Raw genomic sequence first — 12228 nt, forward strand, 5'->3', positions numbered from 1 at the left:
TGAACCCTTGGTTAATATGTAAAAAAGTTGGATAGAAGTGATCAGTAGTCATGAATTCTGTGTATGTTTTTTTTTTTCCACACTGTCACATGCACTTTGTAATATCACATATAGGTATCTGTAAATGAGATTCATTTAGATAATGTACATTTGACATATCCATTCATATTATTTTGTAGTCAAGTGTCCCAGCTCTTAAGCACTATTTTTAATATAATAAATGGCTGATGTACATTATCTCACTGATTGCACGACTACTCACCAAATAAAAAATAAATAAATACATAGACATCAAATATAGGCTTGAGTTTATTCTTCTTTATAATTGTACCTGTATATTATCTAAAGCTTCTGCCAAGAAAATACTTGCCCATTACAATGTACAAAACCAACCAACCTTGCAACACAACATAAGTACAGTAAGCTGTAGGGGTTGCACAGACTTCTCGACTTTAATGCTCTGTCCCATCCACTTGTCACAGATCATGAGATTTTGACACTTATGGCATATATATGTTTTTAACACCAATGCTGTCCTGCAGTAGCCTAGAAATCTAGACGCACCCTAGCGGCAGCAAATATAATTTGCCCGCAAGTGTGGTCTAGCAACTCTCAATTCTTATCTGAGCTGTATTCCTCAGAATCTGGACGGCCCAATCACATCGTGTAGGTAGGCTATAGAGTCGGCGGGCGGGGCCATAATGACGACGGCCGAGTTGCGTTTGCGTGCTTCTAGTAACACAGTCTTGGCGGCGGTCTTTCGAATCAGCTCTGGCCGCGCCTCCGGAAGACTTGGAGTTAAGCTTTCCTCTGAGAAAAGAACAAAGAACGGCACTGAAGTCATTCTTAAAAAGGGAAGATGTGTTCGGAGTTTTGCCGACCGGATACGGCGAATGTTTAATCAGTCAGCGAGCTCCCCTTCACCGTCGTTGCTCCGGTTGGTGTACCGCTATCCTATCGCGTGCAGAGGGAGTTTGAAAGACAACCGTTTATCCCGCCCCTCGGATTGAGCCCTGTCTATGGTGAGTTTCCAGACCAAACATCTTGATGTGGGTCTGGCTTGTCAGGCTAGTCCTGCAGAGAATATAGATTAGAAATCTTTAAAGTTCGCTTTTACGCTGTGTTTCTGTCAGTTAAAATGACAAACGCATTCTCCCAAGTGCTTCACAAGTTATGTTTGTTTCTACCATCCGGATACTCAATTATCACGAATCACGATCCCTGTTTTGTCTTGTGATTTGTAAGGACTTTTAGGGCGGAGCTAGGAGGTGACAATGAGTGGCCACAGCCACCCTTAGCCTAAGTTTAGCCATAATGATGCAGTAGCGGCCACCATTTTATTTCATGTTTAAAAACAGAACATACTGCGTTTGATAAAATAATAAGCAGTGGGAGATATAAACGTGTCAGGAAGTGCTTTCCTCACCTCGCTCACTCTCGTTTGGTCATGGTGGCTACCAATAAGCAGTAGAAACGCATTTTTAGACTTTTTTTTTTTAAAGTAACGTTATACTAACACGGTTAAGAAAAGTAAAATTGTGAATTCTTCTCAAATGTAATCAACAACGACGCTGACATTGACACCGACACAAACTTTGTTCAGACATCCGCGAGGTTTGTGAGCTAGACTTTAACATGTAGGCTAACTTTACTCTCACCAGTCTGCTGAGGTCGGGACACATGATATTTTACAAACATGTGATTATGAATCATTATTTCTCCAAATATGCGCACATGATGGACTAAGAGCCCTGGCAGATGCTGTAGATGCATCCTATGCTACAGATGTAGCCTATGAAAAAGAATACTTTATGAGTGATGATTAACCCTTTGTGCAGATCAAGGAAGAGTGTGTCTGTGTATGAGCCATGGGTGTCGGAACCATGGTCGGAACCATTGTGTGTGTGTGTGTATGTGTGTCGTGAGGAAAAGACCCACCCACTTTTTAAGACCAATGATATTGGACCCACTCACTTTTATTGTCTCTAATTTAACACGTCTGTTTACCTACCCCTAACCGAGGAAAACGTATTATTAAATACATGTTTGACTCTTTATTTCCACTTTTCTACTATTTTCTCCACTTTTATTGAAAACAAATCCCATTCCGATCTGATATGTGATAGAAAAAGGGAGTAGAGTGAGTTCGGCAAAAGGCGGATTCGAAGGGGGTTCTACTACAACACCTGTCTGGTCGCCTGCGTCAACATAATGACGTCATACATTTTCCGACCCAACTTTTAGCCCCCCCAGAATGAAACGGCTTCCAGCGCAACTGTAATGATGGCAACACGAGGCTTCCTGAACCACTGAGACCTTGCAGCCCTTTGCTTCACCAAAAGGTTCATTACTTCATTCATCATTGCTCACTAGTGACACCTAGCTACTGTGCAAAAAATACCAGACAAATCCATTAATCCTGAGCCAATGATCTGACATTTGTCCATTGCCTGGGTATAAAAATAAAATATGTTTCTTACTGTGTCTTAATTTACTTGTGCAGAGACAACTGTCAAAAGCGCTCTAAATTATTATTAAATTATTTTGATGATGACAGTGTGAACCACAAAAGTGATGCTGTGTTGAGTGCAGTGGAGGGAAAGTAATAAAGCGAACTAAACAGAGCAATAAGGGGTGGTTTTTTTTCAGTGTGCAGAGTTTATTGTGCAGTTATAGTGTAGTGTAGTGCTTATGGGACTGATGATATAGTGGAGCAAACTGCACAGCAGTGTGTTGTGTGTTTCTTGGACTAAACCTATTCAGCCTTAGAAAATATCCTTTCACAAGGAACAGAGGATGTGGTTGAACTTATAAATGCCAGTGCCAGCTGGTATACATGAGGATACTAATGACTAATGAAGCCCAATAGCCCTGTCTATAGAATTATATGCAAATTTTACACAACATTAAAATATTATTTTCAAATAAACTCAATATTGCCCCTGGTTCAGTAATGAAGTCTTGTAATAAAGTAGCAGTGGCTGGGACAGATTTTAAGTATCACCTCAAGATGCAATCTAATCCTGTTTACATTAAATAAGCTGCTCCCGAACAGGTTTAAGCTAACGGATCTGTTGCTATGACAGCAAGTCCAGGATGAGCTTCTAATAACTAAACAATCCGAGATCATGCCAAATCGTCAACAATCAAATCCAGCTAACTGAGTTAGCGACGTGCGAAGAGCGGGCCCCAGGTTTTTTATGAATAAAATACTGGCAACACTGTTGCCAGCAAGTTACTGTAAAGAATCTGTTCCAGTGACTAACTGCCAACAGTGTTGCCAGTATAGTACTGTGTCCATACCAATACAGTGACTAACTGCCAAGTGTTGCCAGTATAGTACTGTGTCCATACCAATACAGTGACTAACTGCCAAGTGTTGCCAGTATAGTACTGTGTCCATACCAATACAGTGACTAACTGCCAAGTGTTGCCAGTATAGTACTGTGTCCATACCAATACAGTGACTAACTGCCAAGTGTTGCCAGTATAGTACTGTGTCCATACCAATACAGTGACTAACTGCCAAGTGTTGCCAGTATAGTACTGTGCCAGTTTTATACCGTAAATCCAGCATTACAGTTGATTACTGTACAGTAATAGCATACTGCATACACATTTAAATAATTTATTATGCAGTACTCATTGTGGTACTCTTAAACTTATGAAGCATTTAGCATTCTTTCATTACTTAATTTAATTTAGTTTTTTTTTTTAAAAGTAAAACATTTACAAAAAATACTTTCAGTTAGTTGCATGTTTTCCACTCAAATTCAGTGAGCCACTACAAAAATGTATTTACACATGGATTAATGTTTTGAATCTTTCTTCACAGATGACAGTTTTAGCTGGTTCCAATTTTGGAAGCACACTTTGTCTCCTCAAGATTAATCCTCACTAAAAACCTGTTGAGTGAATCAGACAACAACTATTTTAGAAATGGAGTAACAAATCAAACGGTTCAGAAATTAAACAACATACTACAAAATATATAAATAAAAATAAAATGCACAACTGTGGCAAACTCTTGTTAGGGTTAGGTTAGATTGTTACATTATTGCACATGTACCTTTCAATGAGTTCTAATGTGGCACTGGCTGACTCTTGGTATTCAATGTTAAAAACATAGAAGAGGCTGAAAAACACAGAGTGCCACAGAGAAATCTAACTGCTCATCAATGCATTGTGTGTCACTTGCCACTCAATGTTGATCATCCACTAAGATGACATTAGAAGGCTCCTGAAATATGAACTCACCATAAAAAAATGCCAAAACACATTCATTATTTACCATATATTTCATACTTACCATGCATGATGAGCCTTGATGTAACTAGTAGATGTAGATAATTTTCCACTGACATTCGGGTTGAAGTTTTCTTCAAAATTTGCTCCATGTTGGTGTTTTTTTGTATAAAAAAAGTTAGTTGGCAAAAACGCAAATGGGAAAGTTTGCATCTGCACATTGTGGCAAAGCCTGACTAACTAAGAAAAATGAACGCAACAATAAAACAAGTTTATCAGCAAGAGTTCAATTGCTGATAAATGCAGTTACTCCAGGAAAAATGTTCTACACAAAGGGATATTACTATTGCTGCCTTCACGTGCTATCAGAAGTTTCCTACTTCCCACTTCAAAAGACGTGATTACGAGCTTGTTGTGTTCAGGTGCTTTGTTGTCAGAAAGAATGGAGGACGCCAGGTTCATACTTTTGTGCGTCTTTGGAAAATGTTATTTTAACACTATAACCATTTCAGTCATTTCCTGGTCCCAGAAAATAATAGAATCACTGGCAAATAGCAGCACAACACAAAAGCATTGTTCCCTTTCGTTCAGTCACTCCGACGTAACGTCAGTGACTGACGAATGGGGGTTTCGCCTAGAAGCCAATCATCTTCGAGATCTTAGAAAGCGCCCAATGGCAGTGCCAATGCCATGGGCATGCGAATTTGCATGCGTAACTCCGCCTACCCACCTGGGTATATAAGGAAGTAGCTGGCATGAATCGCATTATGTTTCTGCTTCGGAGCCAAGAGCATCTCTTCACTCCGGCAAGCCTGAATTCTGAAGTCCTCTCTTCAGTCTTCGAGACGAGCGGTTCTCCAGGGTGTTGGTGTAACGGCGCGTTCCAGCGATCTCGCATTGCCTGCCTGCTGATCTGTGCAGTGATCTGCAACAGCTGTGTGTGTTTTCCCTGGGCGCTTCGGCACTCTGCAGAGCTTCCTCTCACAAAAAGAGCTTGCGTGTGGCACGTCTTTTTCAAGACGGGTTGCCCGCGCACTTCCGGGTGCGGTCGATATCTGTTGCTGTCTTTGGGACGCATTCACTGCTCGACGTGTTTGGGCCCAGCACGTTCGGACAGTGTTTGTGGATGTGCTGTGTTCCCTCTGTGGGAACATGACCATCGCGATGTTGTGGTCGAGACTCAATGATCTCTGTAAAGAGAGAGAGTCCCCTCTGCCACACCCCGATCTACCATCTCCGAGAGAGGTGGTACTTTGGCTGGTGGCCAGGGTGACCTGAGGGCGGTGCTGTGGTATTAAGAACCCCGACGATCATTCCTCGGGCCACTCCCGCCCTCTTGCACATCGCTTCCAGTGAGTGTTGGACTGAAACAGCGGGACCGTCTGCTGACGCCCTGTTCGTTTCGTTCATACTCCAGATAGCGGCGAGAGGTCGATTGCCGCATCTCAAGGTGGGCTAGAGTCCTTTGGGGATGACGATTCGGCTATGCTCCGCCTCCGGGTGTGGTAGCACTGTAGAATCTGACCTAGAGTTGACAGCCATGTTATCTCGGGCAGCCGCGAGCCTCGGGCGGGTGTGAATCTCCGCCCTGTCACGAGTGCTCGCGGTTGGGCGATTGGTTTTTGGAGGTGGCACCCGACAGCTGCGGGCCCCGCCCCAATGCCATTTCGCTCCCGAGATGCATGAGGAGTGCACGCGGTCCGGGAGATCCCCGGGTCTTCCCGCGACCGTTTGGTGGCCTCCTCCGCCTTCTCTGCCCTCGAGGGGTCGCGGCCTAAGGGTACACTGGGGTCCCTCCCCCTCAGTCAGGTGCTCTGTTGCGCACTTCGGTGTCCACTGAGTGCTTTGACTTGACGCGGTGAGGCTATCCTAAGCGCCCTCCCAAGCCTGCTGGCTCGTCTACTTCGGTGGCGTAGTCCAGCAGTGCTATGGGGTAAGCTGCCGCCCCGATGCGTATGCACGAGGACAGAGCTGATCCAGGGCTTACGAGCCCCCTCGCAGAGCAGACCCCAGTGGAACGCGAGTCCTTCCCTGGTCTCCTCTGTCAGGGCGCAGTCGTTACCAGTGCCTCGACACCGGGCCGCTATGCCACCCGAGTCCGGGCCGGTAACACTGCCTCGAGGAAGGCGTGCCGCCACCGATCCCGCCCAGCGCGGCATAGGTGACCACACGCCCCCTGGGTCAGGAGATGTCCACAGCTGTGGTCCGGGAAAGACAACTGGCCTTACTTGGTCGATGTGGGACGGCTGAGTGAGCCCGCCTCCTCAGCTCGCCCATATCCCAGGCCGGCCTTATCGGCGGCACAGTCAGGGACTGTGCCCAACAGTTCTTGGCTGTCCCCAGAGGCAGACTGAGGCCATCTGCCCCGGCGGCCCGCTGCTGCACCTAAGCGCCGCCGGCACAGTTGCCTCAGCCTCCTCGCTGCCTGGGCGACTTCCTGCGACCCCCTCCCGCGTGGCCACAGCAGCAGCCTTCACCCTGGCCACGCCACAGGGCGCGCTGCAGGAAGCCGTCCCAGTCCGCGCCAGCCCCGCAGCCTGCTGAAAATAAGGCCAGCGGCACTCCGGACGCGGACAGCTCTGGGATGGGCAGTTCTTTCATGGGACGGTGGCAGGTCCGCCCCTTCCCCCGGTGGAGGGCCGGGGGAGAATCCTTTGTCCAGCTGCTGGCCCACGGGTCAGCAGCAACCTTTTTAGAAAGAACTGATTAACCCATCCCTGAGCACCCAGAGACCGGTGACGGCAGTGTGCGCCGCCCCCGGGCCACGCCGCTCTCGTCCCTCTCTGTCGCCAGCCCCCTCTCAGAGCAGACCCCAGTGGAATGCGAGTCCTTCCCTGGTCTCCTCTGTCAGGGCGCAGCCGTTACCGCCGCCCCGACACCGGGCCGCTACGCCACCCGAGTCTGGGCCGGTAACGCTGCCTCGCTGCCCCACCGAGGGTACACCGGTGCTCCGCATGACCCCGTTGGTACACTCCCTGGGAGCGTGGCTACAGCTGCCGGGTCTGTCCCGCTGGGTCGCACGGACCATCCGGCTCGGCTACGCGATTCAGTTCGCGCGAGCTCCTCCCCGCTTCCGGGGTGTCCGGTACACCGTGGTGGGGTCCAATGCCCCAGTCATGCGTGCGGAGATCGCGACCCTACTGGCGAAGGTTGCGGTCGAGCTCGTCCCTCCAGCCGAGATGAAGTCCGGCTTCTACAGCCCTTACTTCATTGTACCGAAGAAATCCGGTGGGTTACGACCGATCCTGGACCTTCGCGTCCTGAACCGATCCCTGTTCAGACTTCCGTTCAGGACGTTGACTGCGAAACGCCTTTTCGAATGCGTTCGTCCATGCGATTGGTTTGCAGCGATCGACCTGAAGGTCGCGTACTTCCATGTGTCCATCCTTCCGCGACACAGACCGTTCCTGCGGTTTGCGTTCGAAGGGCGGGCATATCAGTATGCCGTACTACCATTCGGGCTAGCTCTGTCCCCTCGCGTCTTCACGAAGATTGTCGAGGCAGCCCTTGCGCCACTCAGGCAACAAGGGGTTCGCATCCTGAACTATCTCGACGACTGGCTCATACTGGGCCACTCTCGGGACCGGGTGTGCGAACACAGAGACCTGGTTCTCCACCACTTAGCTCGTTTGGGCCTTCGGGTCAACTGGGAGAAGAGCTAACTCTGCCACGTGCAGAGGATCTCTTTTCTCGGTATGGAGATCGACTCGGTCGCCATGTGCGCGCAGCTTACCGGCTTGCACGCGCAGTCGCTGCTGACTTGCCTCAGGCAGATAGAGAGCAAGAGTGCGGTTCCACTGAAACTATTTCAGAGGCTCCTGGGGCATATGGCATCTGCAGCCGCGGTGTCGCCGCTCGGATTGCTTCATATGAGACCGCTTCAGCACTGGCTTCGCGATCGAGTCCCGAGATGGGCATGGCAGTCTGGCACGCTCCGGGTCCCAGTGACTCAGGCCTGCAGACAGACACTCACCCAGTGGTCGAACCTCAGCTTTCTACGGGCAGGAGTGCCCTTAGAACGAGTTTCCCGGCATGTTGTTGTGTCAACAGATGCGTCCACCACGGGTTGGGGTGCCATGTGCAATGGACATGCAGCCGCCGGTTCTTGGTCAGAGAGCCAGAGCCGCCTGCATATCAATTGCCTCGAGTTGCTGGCAGTACGGTTCGCCCTGCACCGCTTCCGAGCGTTGCTGAAGGGTCAACACGTACTAGTCAGATCGGACAACACGGCCGTAGTAGCGTACATCAACCACCAGGGCGGTCTACGCTCCCGCCGCATGTCTCAACTCGCCCGCCATCTCGTTTTATGGAGTCAGAAACGCCTGAGGTCCCTTCGTGCTGTCCATATCCCGGGGATCCTGAACCGTGCAGCCGACGAGCTCACGGGTTCAGCCAATCCCTGGGGAGTGGAGACTCCATCCCCAGTCGGTCCAGCTGATTGGGATCAGTTCGGGGACGCACAGGTAGATCTGTTTGCCTCCCACGACTCGTCCCACTGCAGCCTGTACTTCCCTGACCGAGGGCACGCTCGGCACGGATGCACTGGCGCACAGCTGGCCGCGGGGCCTACGCGAGTATGCGTTTCCCCCAGTGAGCCTTCTTGCACGTGTTCTGTGCAAGGTCAGGGAGGACAAGGAGCAGGTCATTTTGGTCGCCCCGTTCTGGCACGGCCGGACCTGGTTCCCAGAACTAGTGCTCCTTGCGACAGCCCCTCCCTGGCCAATTCCTCTGAGACAAGACCTACTCTCTCAGAGACGGGGCACCCTGTGGCACCCGCGTCCCGATCTTTGGAACCTCCACGTGTGGCTCCTGGACGGGACGTGGCAGGTTTGAGTACCCTACCACCTCCGGTGGTGGCTACCATCACTTCCGCTCGGGCCGAGTCCACGAGACAGGCCTATGCGTTGAAGTGGAACCTCTTCGTCAATTGGTGCTCTTCTCGCCAAGAAGACCCCTGGAAATGCCCGATCGGGTCTGTGCTCTCTTTCCTCCAGGATGGGTTGGATCGAAGGCTGTCTCCATCCACCCTGAAGGTTTATGTGGCCGCTATCGCCGCCTACCATGACCTCCTGGACGGGAAAACGGTAAGTAAGCACGACCTGGTCATCAGGTTCCTGAGGGGTGCGAGGAGACTACATCCTCCTCGTGCTCCTCTCGTACCCTCTTGGGACCTCTCAGTAGTTCTAAGTGCTCTGCAGAGGGCCCATTTGAGCCTTTGCGGTCAGTAGATGTTAAGTTCTTGTCTATGAAGACAGCGCTCCTGACCGCACTGGCCTCCATCAAGAGGGTAGGGGACCTGCAGGCATTTTCGGTTGACGAAGCGTGCCTGGAATTCGGGCCGGCCGACTCTCACGTGATCCTGAGACCCCGGCCTGGATATGTGCCCAAGGTTCCCACCACTCCGTTCGGAGACCAGGTGGTGAACCTGCAAGCGCTGCCTTTGGAGGAGGCAGACCCAGCCTTGGCACTGCCCTGTCCAGTACGCGCCCTTCGCGCTTACGTAGACAGGACGCAGTGTTCAGGACCTCAGACCAGCTCTTTGTCTGTTATGGTGGGAAGCTGAAAGGGAAGGCTCTCTCAAAGCAAAGGCTGTCTCACTGGATAGTGGACACCATTGTTTTGGCTTACCAGCAGCAGGGACGCCCATGTCCCCTTGGGGTCAGGGCCCATTCCACCCGGAGTGTGGCCTCCTCTTGGGCTTTAGCACATGGCGCTCCGCTGACAGACATCTGCAGAGCTGCAGGCTGGGCGACACCAAACACATTCGCCAGGTTTTATAACCTCCGAGTGGAGCCTGTATCCGACTATGTACTCGCCTCTACAAGTGGCCGGTAATGGATTGGCTCAGGTGTCTTCGCTTGCTCGCCATTCCACTCCACGGACTGGATACGTGCGATATTCTTCTCAGGTGAGTTCCCCGAGAGCCCTGAGCTCCTCCAGCACTGATGACGCCGACGCAAGTAAGTCTGCCCTTAGCCCAGACACTCGTGTCCGGCCAGGTGCCCCATGTGCATGGTTCCCCTCCGGCGACCCCCACATGTGTATTTCCACCGTAAGCCTCCCTGAGCGGGTGTATTCCCTTGGCAACCTTGCCACCTCCTGGGGTTAAAAATCCACCTTCGGCTGGTACCCCAGTGATCTTCCGTATGCAGCCCCCCGGGGTCATACGTGTATCCCTAAGTCCTCCCTACGGGTAGGCATCTTGGCGCATATCTCCTCCTGGAATATGCCTCCCAGTGTACCTTGGTATTCCTGCGTTAAGTAGAGGCCTTTGACCGTCCTACTTGCATCAGGGTTCTCACGCTTGCGCAGGGCACTGGAAGACAGCCGAGTGGCGTTATTGCATTGGGACCCCCATTCGTCAGTCACTGACGTTACGTCGGAGTGACTGAACGAAAGGGAACGTCTCGGTTACGTATGTAACCCTCGTTCCCTGAGGAGGGAACGGAGACGTAACGTCCCGTTGCCACTTCCGCTGTACCGCTGGAACGGCCGAGAGTTCAGTCTTGGCTCCTCAGCAGGTAACATAATGCGATTCATGCCAGCTACTTCCTTATATACCCAGGTGGGTAGGCGGAGTTACGCATGCAAATTCGCATGCCCATGGCATTGGCACTGCCATTGGGCGCTTTCTAAGATCTCGAAGATGATTGGCTTCTAGGCGAAACCCCCATTCGTCAGTCACTGACGTTACGTCTCCGTTCCCTCCTCAGGGAACGAGGGTTACATACGTAACCGAGACGTTGTTTATAATCACATTCACAATAAATGCATAATGTAGACAATAAAGGCTGCTTAGAGACTTAAGAGGCAATCGTTTTCAGCCATACATAATCCTATTGTATCTATAGCTACTTTTACCACACTATCTAGATAGTCAGCTTCCTCACTATTCTGGAATGGTGGTCAACTAATGCGATTTTCGATGTGTTTAAAATACACAATGTGCTTCAAATGATTATTAATTTATGTAAATGTGTACTAGCCTCCTTTAAGGAGAAGACAAGACAATGAAATTGTTGTGAGAAAAAAACTAATAAAACCTGTCACAGCGGAAATTCGTCTCCCTTCTGCCATTGTTAACGGTTATGCCACGCCCATCTCGGGAACTTGGGTATCAAAATTATTTCCGAACTTCCCAGTGGTAAACACGACATCAGGGGGCGTTCATGTGCAATTTTTACCTCGAAAACTCGTATTTACGATAATTCCGATAGCACGTGAAGGCAGCATAAATGAGGAGAGGCTAAAAAAGACTTGCTAATCAGGAAGCTATTTCAAACCATGCATACGCAATATAACGTTACATTATGTATTTTAAAAACACAAATATTTGAATCATTAACTTAGTGTTTTGTAGTTGTGCGATGCATTTTCAGTCTGAAAACATACAAATCTACAATTGAAGTTCTCAACACAGCACATAGCAGTAGCAAACAAACTCCAAATGGGTGACACCTGCTCGTTTAGGCTCAAACATTCAGCCCTTGGGTCTGTTCTTCGTACCTCGCTTAATACATCTGAGATGATTTGACAGATCCCAGAGCTTCTAATCGTGATAACTGATCTCTGGCTAATTTGGTTCTTCAAACAAATTTGCAGATTGGATTAAAATATCTTGATTAATTTAACTAAGATTCACTGCGTTCACTGAAGATGCACCTCGAAACCACGATCAGCAATGCAGCGATTGGCTGGCGCCAAGACAACGTAATGACATCATATAATAAAAAAAAGTCGCCTGCAAAAAAAATAAAAAATAAAATAAAAATAAATATATATATATATATATATATTTTTTTTTTTTTTTTTTTTTACCTTTATAAGGAAACGGCCAAACCACCATAAAAATTAGATAAATTAAATCTGCTCTGTTTTGATGAACATGATTCCCAATTAATTTATATTCACGATTTTATAGTATTTGTACACTCTTTATATTATTATTTCAACATTGTAATTCAATTTTTAAGTCAATTTGAA

The sequence above is a fragment of the Pseudorasbora parva genome, chromosome 14 (genome assembly GCF_024679245.1).
Source record: "Pseudorasbora parva isolate DD20220531a chromosome 14, ASM2467924v1, whole genome shotgun sequence".
NCBI lineage: Eukaryota > Metazoa > Chordata > Actinopteri > Cypriniformes > Gobionidae > Pseudorasbora > Pseudorasbora parva.